General features: G+C 45.9%; 1 protein-coding gene and 2 long non-coding RNA genes across 8 annotated transcripts in view; 1 reads left to right on the top strand and 2 right to left on the bottom strand.

Annotated features, from left to right (window-relative positions):
- EXOC3L2 (exocyst complex component 3 like 2) overlaps nucleotides 1-23,013 on the bottom strand; it is a 543,403-nt gene that overhangs the window by 455,559 nt on the left and 64,831 nt on the right. Inside the window, exon 1 of one of the 4 annotated variants that reach the window (XM_069644662.1) lies at nucleotides 4,658-4,737. The exons of the other annotated variants lie outside the window; for them this stretch is intronic. The gene's annotated coding sequence lies outside the window, so the exon portion shown is untranslated. Of the gene's footprint in view, nucleotides 1-4,657; nucleotides 4,738-23,013 lie in introns of those variants that run through there. 4 annotated transcript variants of the gene reach the window in all.
- Nucleotides 4,668-23,013, top strand: part of LOC138566924 (uncharacterized) — a 522,453-nt gene continuing 504,107 nt past the window's right edge. For all 3 annotated transcript variants that reach the window (XR_011302065.1, XR_011302063.1, XR_011302064.1), the window contains exon 1: nucleotides 4,668-4,802. This is a non-coding gene — a long non-coding RNA (uncharacterized lncRNA). The remainder of the gene's footprint in view (nucleotides 4,803-23,013) is intronic.
- On the bottom strand, nucleotides 16,137-16,626 carry LOC138565965 (uncharacterized). Its single transcript, XR_011301742.1, has 3 exons — nucleotides 16,564-16,626; nucleotides 16,372-16,450; nucleotides 16,137-16,264 (listed from the first exon to the last, which is right to left on the bottom strand). It is a non-coding gene; the product is annotated as an uncharacterized lncRNA (long non-coding RNA).

Genomic DNA, 23,013 nt, shown 5'->3' with positions numbered 1-23,013 from the left:
CAAGTTTAAAAGGTTTATTTGATAAATTAAAATATATATCACACTTTTTAATAAATTAATAATTGAATATCACACTTAATCTGATATGGTAAATATTAACAACGGAGAATCTGGCACTAGCACACTTCTTTAATCACTAATGAGTTGACATGAAATGGATAAGGTAGCACACTGGTAAATAGGAACAAAAGTATAATGTGGTAGAGGATGCTTTATGTAGGCTCAGGTGGATGCAATATTCAATGAATGCAGTACAGAAAACACGCAATATGATTTCAACCAAACAATGTAATCACTTTTCTCTGGCTACTCCCCTCCCCCCCTTGATGCAAGGCAAGGAAATGGAAGGAAAACACACAGTTCTCAGAAATGCAATCAACTGTAATTCAGTTCAATCCAGCAAGCTTAAACAGAAGTTTGAAAACACAGGCAAATGCTTTGATAGGTGCTAGCAATGAATGAGAAATATGCTGGAAACGCTCTTAATTCCCTTTTAGAGGTTCAGGATGAGTGGTATCTAGTTAATATTAGTCCAGGCTCACACTAGCAATGATGCAGGGATAGTTAGCAGGTTAAACGAATTTCTGGCAAATGAAATCGGGCAGCAGCAGTTTTTTTACATGTGAAGAAATTGCAAATCGCTGCAAAATTCGCGGATGCGCCGAGCGCTATTACAAAGGAACCGTTTTGGGGTCCTAGGAAAGCCTGGGATCTCAGCTTCCAAATGAAAGTTATTGCAAGTCTCTAGCCCAAACGGTTGCGGAGATATGAGTAATTTAGTAAAGGTCGTTTTTGGTTTTGTAAATTTTAAACGCACACTTTTTCAAAATGACAAATTTTACTAGAAATGACAGGTGACAGATAGGAGGCAGTTCTACTTAGGTTAAATAGATTGAATTAGATGAATTTAAACTAAGAGATGTGTTCTGAGTTTTGCTAAGTACTCACAAGAGATTTTGAACAGGAAAGCGACTTGGTCACGATCTTCAGTCTGGTCAGGTCTTTCCGGATTCTGCTCACAGCGCCTGGTCTGGTCTCGGCTAGGCACAGCACTGCTTTCTCTCTGGTCTGGTCTCTGCTAGGCACAGCACTGCTTTCTCTCTGGTCTGGTCTCTGCTCTGGATAGATTGAAGTCTCTAGTTTGGCTTTCTGGAGTTTGATGGAGGTAAGTATGGATTTTTCCGGCAGGGCTTCCAGCGGCAGATGAAATTGAATGTCTCTATGTGTCCTGACTCTCTGCTTTTATCTGTTTCTTGAGAATGGGTGTGTGTGTTGCATCACTAGACTTGCCCCTCTCATTCGTCATTGGTCAGGCTTCCATTCCTCCGCTTGATTGGCAAACTGAACTGTGAGTCAGATTGATGTCATTTTATGATCTCTTGAAACAACCTCCCTTACCATCTGTGCACCCAAATATATATATGATCAAAATCCATACTTCAGAGTTACACAGTTGTTTGAAATTACATATACATGGTGTGGCTGAATTTAGCCATGTCTATGTCCAAATCTGCTCATTCTCGGAGCTTGCATTCAAAGAGTGTACATAATTGACTTTTTAACTGCTTTTTCAATTTCCGACATGGACCCAACTTTACATACATGTGTGCAGGGGGTAGGGACATTAACTGATGAAGTTTCAGATTTTTAACATGCACACATTTAGAGTAATATCCACTTTTCCGCTAAAACCCCCCTGAACATACCACCGGTTCCTACCACGTCTTAAACTGTGGGCAGAAAAATCACAAGAATTATGGTATCATTTATAAAATTTTCACATGTCCGCACTATGAATTATCCCCCTTTTTATAAAACCATATCCTTGCTGCAGGGGTGTGTCTTTTCAGGTCACATGGTACAGAAACCAGTCTTTCCAGTTTCTGCCAAGCCAGCTTGCTTCTCACAGGCAGTGCCCCTCCCAGCTTCTCCAGGAGGAAGCCACTTTTTACGACGTCTGTAATAAAAACCTTTGCCTGAGTGGAGAGGGCTTTGTTCACTCTCTGCAGAGCACAGATAATTCAATTATCAGATAGATGGCATATCCTTTGTGTGAGCAGCAAAAGGGCAGATGGCCTGGGAACACAGCTGTGACTCAAGTTTCCTTTCTGATGGGGGTAGTTGCCAGGCAAAATCAAGTTCCTTAAGCCAGACCTTCAGCTAACTTTTTGTTGCTTTTAAAATAACTTGTAATTTTACACATGCAGCTAGAATGCTGATTCTAAGTGCAAAACTATGACATTTCAACAGTTACAAAGGCATGTGACACCAAACCTAGGTCACTCATTTAATTTAACATTTTCGATTTTGGTGGTTTTAAATCCAGTTGCAGTTAAACTGCTGCAATCCACAGCTCAGCCAGTCTTGTTATAAACCTTGTCTTATGATCTTCATTTCCCAGATTCTGTAGGCACACAAAACTCCATTCTGCCAATGTCTGCTGGTGTTCAGTAAATATTTTGCACATGTTGCACTGTTAGAAATAGGCATTTTGACTTGCCTTCAGAAACACACAGAGTGGTTTTAAAACGCCGGCTTTTGGATAGTGGTGAGTACTGGTACTGCACTCATTTTTGGGATTTAAGAAATGAATTCCCCACACTTCTAGGTTGCATTTGGCAATCAGCATTGCCATTCCCAATGGTTTCAGACTACTGTGCGGGTAGTCCAATGGTGGTTTTAAAGCGCTTTGAAGCTAACCGGCGCTACTGTTTTTCCTTTGGCAACCCATTTCCCTCATGGCAACCCGGCCTTTCATTCTCGCACTGGTGGGTGGCAAGTGAGGCAACCATTTTGGTGGGCGCACAAACTGCGCAGCTTTCCTGGATTTCGGCGCACATGTGGGTTTTCCGCCATCTTGAATTTCCTAAGCCCACAGCACCAAATGTTGTAGCAGGGTAGCTTAAACGTGGGTCAGGACACCCTACAGCATGCCATTATGGGTTTGTGCTAGGCGCACTGTTGTGTAACACATCAATAGTAATGTGTTATGTGTCGAATTGACCCATGAAAAGGAAATGTAAATGAAATACTAGACATGCATGGTATGTTAAACTATTTTTTCCACAGGTACACACAGATGAAATGTTTGTTTAACCAATTAATATATTTGCCACATGTACGCACAGTATCTCTCTGCAGGCTTGAATTATGGTTCTATAGGCGCATATTTTGAGTTAATGTTCACCATATTTAATGCTGAATTCGAGGCTGTGTGGAGGTGTGAGTGGAGTTGGTTATGGGTTGTGTGCCTTGGACAAGGGTCATAATTAAAATGTGGAAAATTGTTGATGGGGGCATTCCCGTCAATTTTATTTGTTCGTGGAACAAATTTATTCCTGGCAGGTGTGCTAGGTTTTGAAGGTGTTTGCGCACACCTTGTAGTTGGAAGTTTGATGATTAAGATTGTTTTGCATGTAACATGGTGGTTATGGTTGCCTGGTGAATGAGGACTGGTTCCCTGTTATTTGACGTCTGTGGTGGGGCCCGCTGCAGAGTTGATGTTTGTCTATGGTTGGTGCTTAGCTGTTTTAAGCTAGTGTAAGGTAAAGTGAGGATAGCAAACTTTGCTGTGAGCTGTAGCTTGGTTAGTCAGAGTTGTATTGAAGAGGATTTGTCGGATCTGACCTCTGTGGTCAGTATCAATTTATTTTGCGTTCAGAGCAATGTTGTATCTTCTCCCTGTGTTTTCATCCTGTTGTTGTCTGGTTATATAGGGAGAAGATGTGTTAGGTTTTGATCTGCCCCTGTCCATTTTGAGAGTATGTGTTGGTGCTGTACTGAGTGTGTTGTGGAATGTTTGGACAGGATCTTGCAGGAGTGTTCCACTGCGCATGAGGGTTCTAAGAAAATCAGTTGGGACCTGGCACTGAATGGAAGAGGGGGCCGGTGGATGTCTCTCCCTGCCTATGTATTTTACCTGACTGCCCTAATGTATTTACCTAAAGTCTGTACCTAGTAAAAACCTGTCGAACCCATGAACGGCTTCACTCGCATACTTTGACTCCAAAGCATGAACTTAACAGCCTTCCCACACATTCTGAAATTCTCGGGCAAGTGTAAGAGGAAAACCGGACATTGAAATGCAGTCTTTGTCTGGCTCTACTGGTGAAACTAATCGAGGCAGGGTTGTTGGGGAAACCCAACCCTCATCCACTGAAGTCTCTAATTACTGTACCGGATTTGGCGGTACCAACACATACAATCTAAATAAACATTATAAAAATGCATTTTTACATTAACACAGTAAGCCAACCAGGGCAGCTTGAACCCCAACCTTTCAGTTAACACACACATGTAGTCATTGTGCCGCATGGACTGCCTAGGAAAGGGCTTCATGACAAGGCAGGAAATATCAATCAGAGCAAAAGAACCTTTTTTAAAACATGCTTGTAGTCCTGCAGTACAGCCACATGTGCACAGTTTATTCCCAGGAAAAGGAAATGAAACCGCCTTCCCAACAGCCTACTGAAGTGTTGCCATGGTAGCCGCTTTCAAATCGGCGTCCTACTTTTATGTCTGTGGCCTGTCGCGGATTTGTATTTGTATTCTTTCCACCCACCTTGCAGCTAGCTCCCTGTTTGGGCATACATCCGAGCGGAGCGCACCTGCGCCCGCCAAGAATCTCTAAACAAAGGCTCTCGCGCATATGCCATACCTGTCTCTGGACTCATTCCTACTCCCCGCCTTTCTGACGGATCGCCTCGATGCTGGGTCCGAGAAAAGCCCCATCCGTGGCGACGGGCTTCGTCCTCGGAGTGCGACGGGCCCTGCACTGTTAGGGCTTTGAATACCCACATCAGGTATGAATACAGGACTGGTGGAACTGCGCCGCGCACAGGGGCATGTGAAGAGCTTCATCAACTACTTTTACTTTCACTTCACACCGGGATACAACGTACAAAAGACAGCAGCGCGCACCCTGAACCTGCATCCCGCGAGAGCGTAACACGGGCGCGTGGCCCAACTGCCACTTACATGTATTCTAAAATGTATATCGCGCGCGGCGCACTTAATCCAATGGAGTGTTTTGCACAGTCAGAACAATAACTGCCACTCACCAACTCAGGCGGTGTTGCTGTTCTACTCTGAGAAGCTTTTCTGTGTTGACTGACTAGACGAATGGTCGCTGTCTTCATTCTTGACTGCTGTAGCTCTTGCTCTTACCGGATTTTGACTCACAAACAGTTGAGCTCTACTGATACACCCCAGCCCTTCTATGTAGAAGCTCCAGGTGCTATTCTATCACTGGAACTAAAAACATCCCTAACGATGCACCCCAAGCCTTCACTGCTGCCACCATTACTATCTGAGCACTGGACTCCATACACAGTATGTCCCTCGTACTTACGCGGTTCAAAGCTTCACCGACTATTTGAGTACATCTTTACAAATGCACAAAAGAATGACTCTCCCTTTTCTATTCTTTTACTGCCCGCTAGGTTATACAACTCTGTCAAAGCATGTGTGTCTTTTCCTGCAGCACCCCAGCAATATGGATTGAACATGGTTTCACAAAATGCTTATTGAATAGCAGGTGACATTTTTCAATTACATGTTTTCATTTAATTAGCTATCAGTACCGGACGGCAGGTGTCTTGCGCTAAGTGGAAGAGTCGCCTGCAGCAGCAACAGGCGACTCTTTGAGGATACTTGGTTTCAACAGAAAGGGAGCAATGGGTCATAAAATGTTACTAAGGGCTTTTGTAGAAGGACCAGGGGGACAGAACCACCATGTATCTTGTGCTTGTTGAAGCTATTCGTGCTTGACAGTGTAGAGTCAGTTTCAGGGCGCTTTGCAGCTTCTGCAACAGAGTTCAAGACGGGAGACAGCTGTGGGTATCAGGCGGCAGGCAGTTCGGTGAGCGAGACTGGATGGATTGCTGCAGGTAGGTTTACACGGTGGCTCAGGGGCAGGAATCGTCTCTGTGCTGGTCGACAGTTCGGAAGCACTGGTCGAGGTGCCTCAGGCAGCTTTAGTGACAGCGGCATAACAAGAGTCAGCGGTGCAGTCGGTTGCAGCTCAAGTGGCTCGACTGGCTCGAAAAATGTCCTTTAAGGCACACGTCAGTAGATGCTTGTCGATGCACTTCTAGCTTCCCCACTGGGCAGAAAGTCCAAAGCTGAGGAGAGTGTTGCAGGCAGCTGCATTTTCCTTGGTTTGGTTCAGTGACTCTCTGCAACTTCCCACCTAGGAAGGTTGCTGCAGAGCCTTGCAGAGCACGCTATGTGCTGGCTGGTCCTGGTTCTGGAGTTGCTGGAGGTTCTTCTGGATTCAATATCTCTCTCTGTTCCCTGGGAGATGTTTAGGGGAGGCATTGTGCTTCCCTCTTGGAGGTCCTGGCCTTCCTTGTCTGGCGGAAGATGTAAGGCAGACGGTTCATTCAGCCAGGGTCCAATACTGAGTTTCATCTTGCTACTCCTTCCAAAGTCTTCAGATCATCTTCCCAAAAGCGGGTCTCAGCCCGTTTTTAAAGCCAAATGGACCAGAGGGATTGGTGTAGGCTAAGCCTACCTTAATTAACCAATCCTGGGTCCCCAACAAAATCACCTGTATGCATGAGGTCATAACCAGAGTCCCACCCGTCTTCCTGCCCATTGTGGATCAAAGGGTCTCTCCAGTTAATGGAGCTCTCTGTGGTTCCTGATCAAAGCGGCAGGTCTCCCTTGAAGCTGCAGCAAGAACAGACTTTTTGTTTCTGTCAATCCACATACTCGTACCTTCTGAATGGGCTCCCCCTCTGGGGATGGCTACTGTAAACATGCAGTCTCAGACCTGATATGTCACTGTCCATTGATACTAGGGTGGGAGCTGGCTTCAGGTTGATACAGTGCATATCAAATGTTATTGGGGGTTTCTGTCGCCTTTGTTAACCTCTGGAACCAGGCCCCATGTCGGCCTGTTTGAAGTGTACTCTATGGGTACTTTAATTATGTTAATCATTGCCACCATCTGCAGGGCTGAACAAAACGACAGGGTGGATCCATGGAGCCTTTGATAGTTAATTAGGCTAGCCATGGCAGGAGGAAAGTTTTGCCCTCCCTCTTCTGAGATGACATGGTGTACTCTTCGCTGTCATATCCCAACTACTGCCTCTGGGCTCCCCCAGCACTTATGGTCTGTATCTGCAACCCTACAGTCCCTTACCTCTGAACTTATGAGCCACTCGTTGGCTGCACTTATTGAGTTACCTGCACTTCTCACCCCTACCCTCAGCACTTCTCCCCTTCCACTTCCCTGCACTTGCACAATCTGATTAACACAAGGCCTAGTAAGATCGTTGTTTTGTCCTCCCTCTATTTCCCCCTCCTTGTATTGTTGCGCCTAGAAACACTTGTGTACAGGTGCATTATAAATGCCATATCATATCAATATGACAGGGGGTACTGCGTCTGTAGGCTGTATCCACCCAAAGAACACGGGTCTATGTGTGTGTCGTGCAGTTAGCATAGGAAAATGTGTTCGAATTAACCCCACACATTTTCCTGAGGTTGATCTACCATCCTTCAATTTAATTTAAAATTTCAAAAAAGCTCATGCGAGCGCACAACCACCATGTGGATGGTCGAATTCCTCACAAGCCCTTCCCAGATCACTGCCCCAGTTTGTCCTGGCCCTACACTCCTCATGGAGCACGGAAACCAACAGCTCCCTGTATAAACTGGCCACTAAACCTTTAGAACCCCTCCTTTGAATTAGGATTGCCTCAAACGGTGTGGGATCCCTTTTCAGATTTTCCCCCTATTATTGATCAGTGAGTGCACCTTTTGGCTGCAGGTACCTGAACACTGATATATTGTCTATGTTCAGGCATTCATGTAGCTTTTCTAATGACAAAAAGCATCCCTTTTCCCACATCTGACCGCTTTCTCCAGACCCCCCTCATACTATCTCTGAAACCCCAAAGGCTTTCTAATAGCGCTCCTCACTGCTGATACCCATGTACCGCTCAGCAGCGACTGCCAGGTGGTGAACCATCTCATACGATTTCCCTCCCTCCATAAGCCCTACATTACTGCCAGTACTGGGTGTTCTTGAACCCTCCTCTGTATTTCCCAGCTCGGAACCTACAACCAGTCCCCAAGCATGACCGGGGTCATCAGGAAATTCTCTATTGTCACCTATTGTTTGGGCGTAAGAGGGTCCAGGTGATCTGGCAATACCCTGAGTTGCACCACTTTATAATATCTCAACATATCTGGGAACCCCACTTGTCCTTCCTCCCTAGGGGGAGTACAAGCATGTCATATGTGATCCGTGGCCGAGCCCTGTCCAAAGAAATTACAGCATCTCCTGTTGTACATTTGAGAGAAAGTCTTCCTGGTCCACCGCAGGTATCATCTGGAAGAGGAACAGCAACTTGGGGAGCAGCATCATCTTGATACAATTCAGCCTTGCCATCCATGAGAGTGACATCTTCTTCCACCTCCCCAAGTCAGCCCATAACTTATCCCACAAGGGTAAGTAATTATTGTCAAATATATCATCCAGCCGATTCAGAATATACACCCCAAGTATTTAAGGCCCTCCTCTGCTCGTACAAATGGCAACTTCTTAACATAAGCTAAATCTGAATCACTCCATGGTCCAAACGGAAAAGTCAGTGATTTACTCCGATTTATTTAAAATCCAGACAGTCTGCCATATCTTTGCAGACCTTAGGGAGTAAGCTAATGTCTCGGGTCCGTTACATAAAGCAGTGCATCATCCGTAAACAGGCTCATCTTAACAGGCTTCCTACAGATCTCGACCACACATATAGACCCATCTCCCCACACACTGGCAGCCCAGGGTTCCATTAGCAGGGCATAAACCTATGGCGATAACAGGCACCCGTGTCTGCTACCTTTCTGCACACCAAAGGCCTCAGTCATCTCTCTATTAACAAGTACCCTTGCACTGTGAGACAAATAAAGTGGTCCGAGCGACCCCATCCACTGACTACCCATACAAAATCATTTCAACACCTCCCTCTTAAAGGACCAGTGGACCCGGTCAAATGCCTTTTCTGCATCTAAACGGAACACCACCCCTCCACCCACCCATTCCGATCTCCAGTGACGCAAGGATGTCCAGGGTCAAATTATCAGAGCTCTCCCTATTCCACATAAAGCCAGCCTGATCTGGGTGGACCAATGTGGGAGGGACAACCACAAATCTTGAGTTTTGCATCCACATTTAATACCGAAATGGGATGATGGGCCAAACACTGCATCAAATCTTTCCCCTCTTTTGGGATGACCGTAACAAGAGATACCAAAATTGTAATATCGTTAAAAACATTTGCCAAAGTGGGTGCCAGAAGGTTCACATACAACTTGTAGAAGGCCGATCTAAAACTGTCCTCACCTTTTTTCAGTTTCGTATGTAAAATCTCCCTCTTGACTTCCCCCACTGAGTTCTCCCCTTCCAAACTCTTTGTTTAGTGTCGCTCAGAAACAGGAGTGAAAAACTTGGTAAATATTCCTGAACCTCCCTCACTGGTCCATAGGAGGATAGCTCAGGGGCAACGTGCTCGACTTGGAAGCAAGACGACAGGAAGCTACACGTTCGATCCCCAGGTCTGCGCTTAGAAACCTCTGGGTATTAAGCACGTTATAAATAACCTACCATATCATATCATAGTTTCTCATAAAAGATTGCAAAAATCCTAAGTATTTCCTGTGGTGTCCACCCTCCTATCACTCCGACAGCCCAAACCCTGTTTGCTAACATGATTTCCATCTTATCTCCCCTCTCATAATATCGCCGTTGGATATATTTCATCCGTTTGTAAACTTTTCCCAGAGAGAGGGAGTGCAGCTTCCCTACTCTTCCCCTTAAGAGTTATACTCTTCCCCTTAAGAGTTATAGACATCTCTGCCTTATCCCCTCCCTCCTTGTCTTAAGGGTTTCAATTTCCACTTTCAACCTCCATTCCATGAATCCCCTCTCTTTTCCTTGCCACACCTTCTGGGATAGTGGATTTGGCAGCTTCCCAAATATATCTCCTCTGTACCTCTCTCGTATCATTCTGTTAAAAAAACAGTCAATCCTCATTGCCATGAACTCCCTAAAAGCCACATCTTTGAACAAGGAATCATTACAATGCTATTGAGAGCAAGCTTGTCCTCCAACCTCTCTCGCAAGCACTGCCATCACCAGATGGTGATCAGTTCATGCTACAGTTGCAACCAGGGCATACCTCCCATCCCTCTGTATCCCTTTGGAAGAAACAACATATCAATTCTAGTATGAGAGTCATATGGGGAGAGTCAAGTGTGTATCCCCGCGGCTCAATGTGTAGCTACCGCCACACATCTTCCCATCCATAATCCTCATGAATGTCGCCAAATGCCACACTGTCTTTACACCGCCCCTTGCCACTACACCTCTTCCCTGCCATCCAGTCTACACCTAGATCCCTAAACAAATTAAAATCTACCCTCAACACCATAAAACCCTCCGCCCATCGTTCAATCCAGGCCATTCCTGACTCCAGAAAGGGCAACTGACCACTGTTGGGAGTGTGAAGATTAGCCAGGGTCACCCGTTGCCCTCTCAGCATCCCCGGAGCCAACAAGACCCTTCCACCAAGGCCTTGCTTAACCTGAACATCCTTCAATTCGAGTGATTTAGTCAGGAGTATCCTCACTCTCCCCTTCTTTTGCGTCCCTTCAGATGCCCAGAATGACTGTCCATTCACTCTTCCTAACAAACGGGATTTCTCCCCCTTTTTAAAATGTGTTTTCCTGGACAAACAGTTCAGAGAGCCTTTTTTTCCTAAATTCTCTGAGTAACAATGAGCATTTGTGGGGTGAATTTAGACCCCTACATTATACCAGCTTTCATCCAAGACATACCCGGGACAACTTACCTTTTGGCTGATTTTTACGGCTTAAAAAGAACAGTACGAACAATGCAGACTACAAAGAAGGAGCCCTCAAATTGAGAAGTGCTCTTCATAAGAGAGGTTACCCCACCAGGCTGACAAAAAGAGCTATGAAGAGAACCGAGAATAACAACAGAGAGGCAATACTGGAACAAAACCCTAGAAGAAGCAACAAAGAGAATGTAGTCTTTGTGAATACCTATAGTACCCTCTCCAATAGAATACAGAAGATCATCCACCGCAATTGGAGAATTATGGAAAAAGGAAAGGTACCACTACAGAGACCCTTGATGGCTTTCCAAAGAAGTAGGTCGATAAAAGACCAAATCATGAGAAACAACATCACTAAGCAGACTACGACACAACCTACCTTAACAGAAACATGGGGACTACGAGCCCCAGAAGGACACTATCCATGTGGATCCTGCGCGTGTTGTGCACAAACTAAGAAAACCACTGAGATTGATCTGGGTTTGAAAAATGTTTGGAAACGAGTGTTGACAAATTGCAATTCTTGCGTTGTGGTTTATGTAATCTGGTGCCCCTGTAAAAAGATCTACATAGGGAAGACAGAAAGAAAAATCAAGGTACGCATCACAGAACATAAAAGCTGCATAAGAAACAGAGTACATTCGGCACCCATAGTTGATCATTTTATTGAAATGATACACAAAGTGGAAGACCTGAGATGGTCAGTAGTATATATGGTGAGACAAACAAATGGCTCGAATCTGGATAGAAGAAAATTAGCCAGAAAAGAGAGAGAGAATTGATCTTCCTCACAAAAAGTACGGAGGTAGGCCTTAATGAGAGAAGAGAGTGAGATTTTTCCAACCCGGTCAAGATAGGGACTACAAGGCTAACTACAAGAGGAGATAAAGTTAAATAACAACAAACTCTAAAAAGGGTACGATCACCACCACAGTAGAAGATGGACAAAGGTATGCTCCCCTTAATATCGGGTAGTCCAAAAGAGAAGATAAACATATACTAAAGACTCTTGATGCAAATTGAAGGAGTATTAATTAACTGACATTCCAACATGGACAAGTAGCACGCAGTGAGGCAAAAGACGAACATTTGAAACTCCACAGAAATCTAACTGCATGGAATGAACATAGAGCTATACAAAGCCTCTATAGGTACTCCCAACATGTACCTGTGCTTACCAGACATGAGCGTGGGACACTGTGGCTCACGGAGGGCGGTGCCGTAGTGAATGGGGAGTGATGCGGCGCGGGGACTCCGCGTGGAGGCGGTGGAAACTGTGGACGCCGCGTGTTTGGGCTTGGAGCGTTGTGCTTCCTCCGCGGCTTCCCGACTTTCGATTGCAGAGCCACCGAGACAGGAGACTAAGGGACCAAAGGCTAACGCAGGCATGCCAACGAGTCTATAAAGAGGGGGGGTGACGTACACAGCGTCAACAAATCACGTGACAAGTGGATCACATGGTCAGTCTAAAAGTACAAAAAGCCGGTCATTTTCATTTGAAAAAAACAGGAGAACACAAACGGCAAGACATGGGAAGAGATGAGAGCAGCATCTGTTAACGAGGGAGAGCCCCGGACAAACGAAGGTGAAACCGAAATCAAGGACCCCGAATGGAGTAAGACAAAGGAGAATAGCCATAGGTAAGATAAATGAACCTCAATCTCTGGAGCCAGTTAGGTATATCAGAGACTGCCTGGAGGTGCATAGGCTATAAACAACAATACTTAATGCTGTGATATCTCTTTAACCGTAGACACATAGAAGCTGAAAAATACGCGACAAAAGAAGGATTGGCTAACACAGTGCTGGTCGAACAGAAGTCTTGAGCCCAACACAGCAGTGAGAATCGGATTAATACACCAATAAAGCAGATCAGTACGAGCAGACCTAAACGGACAAGATGCAGAAAACTAATAGATATAATAATAAATAATGGATTTTAAATAAAAGGAAAATGGTGAAAATAATCACGTATGTATTGCTTTAAATAGTGGAAGAACGGGGAGGAATGTCCCAGATGGCATTCGGGAACTAGCTATCCAGGTGGATATAGCAAAGTATCCTGGAGTTCAAGGTGATACACTAAGAAGCTAGACAAAGTAACATCTAACAGGATCAAGGTAATTATATGCGAAAGAATACCTAGATAAGGCAGAGACTGGCAATAGGCCAGCCAGTGGGCGCACTGATTTTGAGACTAATTGGAGCCATAGACTAGAAGATACCGGGTCAGGAAACATGTGACTTGTAGCCTGTGTGTATTCAAATGGAGAAATATAGTGTTGAAATCGATGTGCATAAGGAGCTAGTTAAAAAATGTTTACTCCTTAACACTGTTAATAAGGACAGCAGGTTATATGTAATGGAAACAACCTGGAGGTGATTCGAAAATTAAAATTTGAATATCCCTTCTCCTGCTTCCTTTAGCTATCCGTTTGATGGTTGGACCTCAGTGAATGGCAAATGGAACCTCATTTATAGTGGATCCATAGAAAGAACTCTAAAAAAGAAGACACACAAAATTGCACATCTGAATGAAATGTGGTAGAAAGACGTTTTTACCCCTGAAGAATTTCCTTGTTAGTGGTATGAAAGAGTGTAAGGAATGAAACATGTCGTGTATGGTTTGAATGCAGTATGAAAGTAAGCATGGGTGATAGTGATACAGAGTAAAGTGGTTTTGGGACTGGGAGGCACTCCTCTATGACAGAGGGGAGCAAACAACAGATCCTTATGATATTTCTATCTTGACAAAATTGTCAAAAAATGCATTACTACAAATTTTTGGATGTGCATAATGTAATTGAAAAGTATTGATATATATGATTGTCAACCAATTCTATTGATTATTCTCACAATTGAACAAAAAGGAAAAAAGAAGAGTGTTGAAAAGTGTTTTACATGATGTGTTTTAAGAAAAATAAATAAATTGCTATTTTTGATAAAACGCTGGTGTGATATATGACAATATAATGATCATAAAACATATAAGAGAGGAATAACCAAGTAGGGATAGTGGGGAAGAAAGTGACCCTTTAAACATGATGTATTGTTTGAATCAAAGTCTATTGGAGGGCTGTTTATAAGTGGTCGGTAAAAAAGTACCTCCAGTCTCTCTGAGTTATAGTGCGAATGTAGACCCTTCACATTCAGCGTAGCTATCCTAATATCATCCACAGTCCAGAGAGTCCAAACGATTCACCCGATCCCGAATTCTTCATAATGGCTGAGATGCCGATCACCTCAATTTTCTGACCTGGAAAAACAAACTCCTCCCTCCCCTGCTGCCTCCCCCCCAGGTTCCTTGTTACCACTATCATATATGCCGGTAACATGGCTCAGTGGGTTGAGTGCTTGTTGCTGTGATCTGTGTTTGATCTGCAGGCCGTAGGTTCAAATCCTGGCAAAGTCGACTCATCCTTTCATCCTTCCGAGGTCGATAAAGTGAGCAACAATTTCGATTGGGTAATTATATTATATGTATATATGTTCTGTGTAAAGTGCTTTGGATGAAATAACACATTATCTGCACCACATTTAGCATAGTTACCTGTTAGGACCCACCCCACCAGACATTACTGGCTAAATGACATTTAGACACCCCACTCATTTTCCCCGGATTTTACCAAAAGTCAAAATGTGTTTGTGGCTTAGCGAAGCATTGTTCCTTATACAATGCCACACCGTTTCACCAATCAGCACCAAATTGTGCATACTTACCTGTTAGGACCCTCCGGACATTACTGGCTGCATGACATTTGGTTACCCAACCCTGTTCCTGGATTTCAATAAAAGTCAAAATTTGTTTGTGGCTTTGTGGCCTGCCGACAAAGCTGTAAAGCATGTTCACCGGGAAGGGAAACAAAAACTTTATGAAAGGCGAATGAATCGGGGAGGTGAAGGTGAAGGCAGGTAGCTTTCCACATTTTTGTATCATCAGGTGAAATTACATTTTTGCAAGATGATGTCTGCAGATGAAGCCGTAAACCATGTTCATCGGGAAGGGAAACAAAAGATGTTGTTTCTAAATAAGCCTTACAATGCCATGAACCATGTTCACTGGGAAGGGAAACAAGGTAAGCCTCCAAACCCAAATCATGTCTGTATGTTCGCTCCTAGCACTGTCACTCTGATTCTCATCACAGGGGTTATCTCCTTCCCCACCTCTGCTCCAATTTCTCTCCTTGTCCATGCCCACCAGGCCTTACCACTGAAGGCCGCCGCCTCCGCTTCACTCCAGCCTCCCCTGCACGCCGCTGTACCTCTCTGTCATCTTTCTGTTTAACCAGGTGTGCCTCCCTCTTCACACTGCTCTCTCCTCCATCACTGCTACAAGGGCCTGACTGCCACCTGCCGGTGCGCTGCTTCTTCTGCCCACAACACTCTCGGGCCCTGGCGCGCCCACTCCTCTGTTTCTCTCCTCGGGGGGGCCTCTCTCACCCCTTCGCTGCTTTCCAACTCTTCACCCGTATGGTCCGGCTAGCTTCGGCACTCCGAACTGCAGCTCACCATTCTTCCTCCTTTGCTGCTGCACTCATCCGCCTCACCCTCGTCTCCACTACTCCACTCAGGCCTCGCGGCAGTGCTCTGGTACACACGGCCACTAGAGCTCCCGGATGCCACCGGCCCCACAGGCCCTGCTCACAACACGACTGTCCCACAGCCGTTTTGCCCCATTAGCCTTCACACAGGATCCCTGCTGGCACTCTAACAATACAAGGCTTTGATTCCTCCACCGCTGAGGGGAAACTCTCCAAATGTGGGTGCAGCAGTGCCCTGATCACAGATAGGCTGAGTAGTGTGGGCCCCCAGGCTTCTGATTCCTACCTCCGATCTTGGAATGAATACATACAATTTGTTGTGGACAAAATATTGGCCGTAGACATTTATTTCTTATTCACAGAATAAAGAAAGAAACAAAGGGGTAGACCTGCACTATAGTTCCTGATCCTTCAGGTATTATGCAGCGAAAAACTATAAGTTGGATCAGTAAAACGGGTTAACTCTGGCAGAATTTAGAACATATCATCTTTTATTTAAATTGTTTTATTACAAAAATATATCATTAATTACATAAGAATTCTAAAAACATCAGCAGTTCATCATCTCTTTCATACCTTCATACAATCCCCATTCTGACATATCTATCTAAAAAAACATCAAGTGATACCCAATGCTTAATTTTTAGTAGAACATCTGTTATTGCTGTTTGTTAACATTTTTCAGCAATGACCCAGTCCATAATTTCAAGTGTCATTGTATAACTGGTATGATGTTTGACCAGATATCGTATTACTAGAGAAAAGCGTCGACACGTGTTTCGGTCAGAGACCTTCTTCAGGACGTTGGGCAGGAGGACACTTCTCCGCCCTATTATATACTTGTATGGGCCAAAGTTCAATCTAAAAACAATAAGAAAAACCAGAATGTCAACCCTATTTCTTTTTAGAGGTGACGCATTAGTGTCACATTTGTGTCAAAATTAAATCGAGACAATCGCCTTACTCACCCCCAAGAAGCAATTCCTAGGATCGTGAGAAAGGACCCACGGGATTAATCCTCCACTGGTCTCGGTATTTATATCGAGCCTGTGGAATCAACACATACCAAAAACACACTTAATATTTATTCCATGAATCAAAACGAGACTTGTAACTATACAACTGTCAAGCTAAGAATGATATATAAAAAGGCCACTTACACCTATCTGGTGGCACAAGGAGCAACTCGTGCGAGGACTGCACGGTTATGTAAGTCGGACGTGCACTGGTGTATTGCAAGCACTAAATCCTCACTGGACCCATCAACAACTGCAATAAAATTAGAGATATACGGATGTTTTTTTAGATAGATATGTCAGAATGGGGATTGTATGAAGGTATGAAAGAATACACACAAATCCAAACTTATAAAAACAGGTGTGCTTTTGAGCACACCGTGTCCATGGTGGCTGATGCCTTGCTTCGCTGGCAAGCCTCTAGGTCCCTTTGGTATGGGCTCCTGGCCCCTTGCCGCCACACCTGAGTGGGTGGGGCCCCGGCTGCTCAGGTTCCCCCAAAAAGTACTCCTATCTACATCCCCGTTCTTCTAGAGCCCTAAATATGTTGTCCGTGAACACCCCTGGGCCTTTGTCTGACAGGTGAACCCCATCCTGTTGGTACATGTCAGGGATGTTCTGGGATAGCCCATGTCTTATAAAATGTAGCCCTGTGATCCTGCAGTATTTCTCCACCGTTTTGTTTAGCTTCCTCCTCGATGTTTCCACCGCCTGTCTACGATGTGCTCCGTACCAGAATTTACGTGGTATCATCTCGGACATAAAAATCTCAGTCCCCCTCCAGCAATGTGATATTTTGTGCAGGGACTCGCAAATGTCCCTTTGCAGCCTTATCCCATTTGTGCTGGCCAAATTGTTGACCCCCAGGTGTATCACCAGGTACTCTGGTGGGTCTCTAAAACCAATCAAGTCTGATAGCCTGTCGTGTATATCCTCCCAGTGCATCCCTGGCAGCCCCCCCAATGATGTGATCGTCCGGGGGGAATGGAGCCCCTGCTTTACCTCCTCGATCCACCGGCCTGCTCAGGTCACAAACGTATGACCCACGATCCATGCTGACTTGTAGGGGCCCTGTATCTACAGAGGGCGAAGGAGAAGGGGGGGTGCTTATGTTAGTTCATCTCTTACATATCTTTTGAAACAGTTTGACCTCCAACCCCCAATTTTCTTGACTCCTTCTGCTCCCATGCCCCTTGCCCATGCTGACGTGGCCGCCCCTATCCTAAAAGAGTGTATCTCAAAATCTGATGGTTCACACCCCGCCTTGGCCATGGATTTTTTCAGCACCACCTGGAATTGGTATCTGCTAAGCGCTGTGCCATCCTTGTGAATTCAAAGTTGGCCTCCGAGTGCTGATCGTTTATCTAGAAATGCCTGCGTGATGCACCTGGGACAGTGGTCCTTCTCTTTGATGCAATTTAGCTCTATTGCTCTCCCTTTCCCAGTTTGGTCGGTTTTAGATTTTGTTATTAATAAGGTCATACCTTTTGTACCGATGCTGATGTCCCCTATTGCTAGCCCATCCCCTGCTTCTGTATTCTGAGCTACCAGCTCCCCGATTCTGAGTGCCCCATAGTATGCTAATGTAAAGGCTGCCCTGAACAGTGCTGTTTTGTAGGCGCTGGAGCATGTGTCCTCCAGCGTCTTCAGTAACCCTACCAGTTTTCCAAAATTGAAAGGCCTCCTGCTATCAGGTTTCTTCACTTCCAATTTTGCCCATCCCTTCATTGCGTACTTTTATTAAAGGGCTGTTTGTCGGGTTGACCCCCCACCCCTGGCTATTTTTGCGGCGTATGCAACCGCAGCCAGATGCGCTGCCGCCCACCTCTTCCTTTTCCCTCGTGTAAATGCTACTTCCAACAATTCACACATATTGCTTGTTGTAATGTTCCCCACATCTTGTCCCCCTGTTTCTTTTAATACATTTTGCAAATGTTTTTCATATTGCTTAACCGTTTTCTGGGCCAAAGCGTTCCAGGCGAGGTCCTTTATGACCCATCCAGGTTCCTTGGCTCCTTTTCCGCCAGCCCAGTCAGCCTCTTGACTAACCTTTCCTTTTCCTCCAATGCCATTAGTGGAACCCATGCCTTTCCTGGTGTGGGTGTCTTTTGCTCTTTGGCGTCCGGCCTCAGCTTCCTGAACTTATCACACTGTAAACGAGACAAGGCGTCAGCCACTAAATTCACTTAGCCGGCGATGTGCCTGGCTCTTAGGCATACATTGTTTTTCAATGATTCCAAAGTAATGGCTCTCATTAGCTCCAACACCAGTGGGCACGATGTGGTGCCCTTATTCAGCACCTGGACCACTGCCATGTTGTCTGACCATATTGCGACTTCTTTGTTATTCAGCGCAACATTCCAAGCACCCAATGCCACCCATATCGGAAATAGTGCCAGCAATGTAATATTTTTGGTCTATGCAATCTCCTGCCATGACCGTGGGCATTCTTTCGCGCACCATTCCGGGCCAAACATTGCCCCAAAACCGAACGCTCCTGCCGTGTCGGTGAACAGTACTCGCCTTCCCTCCTGGTTGATAGGCGAGCGCCAGATAAACTAGCCATTGAAATATCTCAGGAATTCCCCCCAAACTGCCGTATCCTTCTTGACTCCCTCCCCCAATCTCACTCCGTAATGACACAGCCTGGCCCCTCTTGTCCTCAGTTCTATGCTCCTCTGAAAAATCCTTCCTTGGGGTATTGCCCTCCTTGCAAAGTTTAACTTTCCAGCCAGTGACTGTAGTTCTTTTACTGTGGCCTTGTCCCTACCCTTCAGCTCCCCAATGATTTTTAAGAGGTCTGCCACCTTCTCCTCCAGGATGCGACATACTCCCCTTCTTGTGTCGATCTCTATGCCCAGAAAAGGTATTATCTGTGTCGGCCCCATTGTTTTTTCCCCTGCCAGTGGAATCCCCCACTCCCCTGTCAGCTCCACACATTTTTAATGCACCACCCTAGCCTCTTCCATTTCTTTGGTCAGTGCCCATTGCAAAAAGGAACTTACTTTTTCAAAGTATGCGCAGGAGATTGCGCATCCCATGGGGAGGCATTTGTCCACATAAAAGTTGCCCTCCCATTGCATGCACAACCATTTCTGTGATTCCTTGTGTACCGGTAACAGGCACAATTCTGACTTTATGTCCGCCTTTGCCATCCATGCACCCTTGCCTGCCTTTCTGACCAACTCTGTTGCTTCCTGGAACTCTGCGTAAAACACAGTTGCTTCCAAAGGCAGAATTCCGTTGTTCACTGATGCACCCAAGGTGTACGAGAGGTGGTGGATAAGTCTAAACTCCCCTTTCTCTTTCTTTGGGACTAGCCCCAGAGGTGAGAATTTGTAATCCTGGAAAGGCAGTGTTTTATAAGGACCCCCAATCCTTCCTAGTTCTATTTCTTTCCTTATTTTCTCATCTACCATCCCCTGGTTCTCATTGGCTGATTTCAGGTTTTTTGGTATGTCCCGTGACCCTTGCCCGGTGAACGGAATTGTGAAACCCTCCTGAAAACCATTTCTAATTAATGTGGCCGCTCCTGGTCTGGAAATGACTGGAGCCACCTTTTCATTTTTCCAGTCTTACTGGTGACACCCCCTTTGAGCCCCAAATGCTAGGATCGCTTCCCCCCACTGTGCCTATTGCTGGTTGTTGCTGCCTTTGTGCATTTGGCACTGCTGTGTTCCCGGCTACTTTTGGCGCACTTGTGGCTATATTTGCAGTCCTTTTCCCAGCTGCATGTGACCCCGCTTTTGAATTTCCAGCCCTGAGCTGGGGGGCTCTGGGGTGTCCAGGTAGCCCCCCCATGACTCCCCTGTGCCGTTGGTGGCATGCTGCTCTGCCAGCCTCGCTGTGCACCAAATTGCATGCCCCGAAAATGCTGTTCCCCTGTTCGCCTATAGTTGTTATCATATCTCCTGTTGTTGTACCTATAATCACCTCTATAATTATTCTGCCAGTATGGCTTTCTCTGCTGCCCTCCTGTACTGTGTTCCCACTTCTCTTTTAGCACATTAAATATGTATAAGTTATAATCTGACTCATCCCATTCTATATCTGGGTAACAATCCATCTCCTTTCTGAATTCGTGGTCATACTCCCTCTATGCATCACCATCAAAAGCTTTGTGCACTTTGAAGACCCTCTGCTCGTATGCTACCAGAGACAATCCGTTTTCTGGGTATTTTTGCAATATAATGGTTGACAGTATGTGAAAAGCCGATACCCAGTTCTCATAGCTCCGTTCCGCTGTTGCTCTCCTTAGTGTTCCCTTTCCATCCTCTTTCCTGTCCTCCCATGACAGATTAAGGCCCCTCTTTTGGTAATCCATTAGGAAAAAAATATCTATAAACTCCTTCCTCCAAATCTTTTCTTTCACTTTATCATTTATGTATCATGCCCATGTCTTCCTTGACCTCCCCTGTGCATCTTTACCCATTGTGGGCCTGCCATACTTCATCATCACCGGCCCTCCCTCTTTGGCTGCTGTGGTTGTGGATTCCACCCTGGGTGTTTCTTCCCCCCCGGGGCGTGATTCCCACTTCCACCTGTCCCTTCGGTGCCCCCACTGGATCCCCTCTTGGTATGGGTAGTGGCCTCGCTGGAGCCCCTTGTGATGTGCGTACAGGCCCCGTTGGAGCCCCTTGTGGTGTGGGTACAGGCCCCGCTGGCACCCCTTTTGGTATGGGTACTGGGTCCCCTGGGTGTCCTTGTGGTATGGGCACTGCTCCCTCCACTCCTTTGCTGGCCACCTCCAGTCCAGAGCCCCTTTCTTTTTCTTTGCTCACCACCCCTTTCCATTTTACCCATGCTTTTAAATGATCTCTTTCCACATCATCACTGCTCTCTGTACCTGTGGTAGAGTCCTCCCATTCCTCCCTGCACATTTTGCACTTCTTATTCCACTTCTTTCCTACTCCACCCTTGCCATTGGTTCTGGGCGATTTACCCGTACCAGCTATGCAGGTGCGTAACATGCTAACAAAGCGTTTTTCAATTGTATTTTTATTTTTCACAGTACCTGTATTCTTTTCTTCTTCCTCAGGACCTCTGTTTCCTCTGCTGTTGTCCTGAATGCTTCTCTCCTCCTCTTTTGTCCGGTGTCCAGACATTTCGTCGAAAGACATTTCGTCGAAAGACATTTGGTCGACGGAATTTGGTCGAAAACCAAATGGTCGAATTTTTTTTTAATTTATATATATATTTTTAGGTTTTAGTTTAGGGAAAAAAAGGGTTTTTTAGAAACAAAAGGGGGTTGGGGGAAGCCCCCCCCCAAAAAAAAAAATATATATAAAAAAAACATTCGACCATTTGGTTTTCGACCAAATGGTTTCGACCAAATGTCCTGTCGACCATATGTTTTTGACGAAATGTCTGGTAACCCTTTTGTCCTTTTGTCCTTGTGGAAGCGCCTCTTCCCTTGCTGTCTCCAATTTGCTGCTGCTGGTTTCATCAATCAGCAAAGGTGACATCTCCTTTGGCCCATTCACTGAACTCTCTTGCCCTTTTTGCTCTTTCATCAGCCATTATTTTCTCCTGTTTCGTTTGTGCACCGTCCTGTTCTCTCGCTTGGTTCTGCCTGGGTGTGCCGTTTAGCCCGGGCTTTTTCTGCCTCCACTTGTGCTTGGCTGCACTTCTTGCCAAATGCAGCACTTGCTGAAACAGGGGTGTCTGTTTCTCCGCAATCTATAGACTTGGCATATGCTCAAGGCCCCCAACCTTGAAAGTTCCTTTTCCTGTTGACTATCTGTATTTCTCTTATCTTATTGAAATCTGTCTGGCCGTTGCAGGCACCATCAAAACATTGTTTTTTTTGTGCCGTCCTCATGCCTCGAGCTGGGCCTGCAGCAACACAGTTGCGAGGTGCGTGCCGTCTCCAGGCAATGCCTCATTCTCACCGTCGACTCGCTTGTTCTATTGTTCTTCCTGGCCTCACCTTGGTGTGCTCCTCTATCGGCTGCTCCCCTCGCTGACCACACGTCTTTCCTGGCCGAATTTATCCAGGTACGGTGAGCTCGTCTGCCGGATACTTCCTCCTGCTGTGGGTTCTGCTTTGGTCACTTCTACCCAGCGATTGGGCCTTCTTCCTTCATCCCACGCCGCTGCAGACCTCCGCTCCTCACAGACCCTGCCGTCCTCTTTCTTCTGGCGTGCTCCGCTCTTGGTCACAAACTTCACCCTGCTCTGCTTCCAGGCGCTTTGCCGTCTGTCAAGCTTCCTCCGACTCTGAAGGGGTACCATGGTACGCTCCCGACACCCAAACCGTCGCCGCACGCTGTACCCGAGGTGGGTGTGCCTGCAACCGCCAGTCAGTTCCTCTCCCGGATGTACTCCTCACTGCTTCTTCTCCCCAAGGCCCCTGCAGCAGGATAACGCACGTTTGTCCTCTGTAGTGCCGGTGCAGGATAACGCACGTTTGTCCTCTGTAGTGCCGGTCACGAAAAGAAAAGATTTCTCCTGTCCTTCCAGGTCCTGAGAAGCTGTATCTGAGCAGGGTGTGCTTCGCACTGGGAATGTGCCTCTCTTTTGCCAAGAGGCCATTCTTATACCTCTTCCTCCTTGGTTATTCGAGTGGGGGGCCAGCCCTCCACCGGCCCCCCA

This window comes from Ambystoma mexicanum, chromosome 2p, assembly GCF_040938575.1.
Source record: "Ambystoma mexicanum isolate Mex_15411 chromosome 2p, UKY_AmexF1_1, whole genome shotgun sequence".
NCBI lineage: Eukaryota > Metazoa > Chordata > Amphibia > Caudata > Ambystomatidae > Ambystoma > Ambystoma mexicanum.
This window is presented reverse-complemented; position numbering and strand designations above follow the sequence as displayed.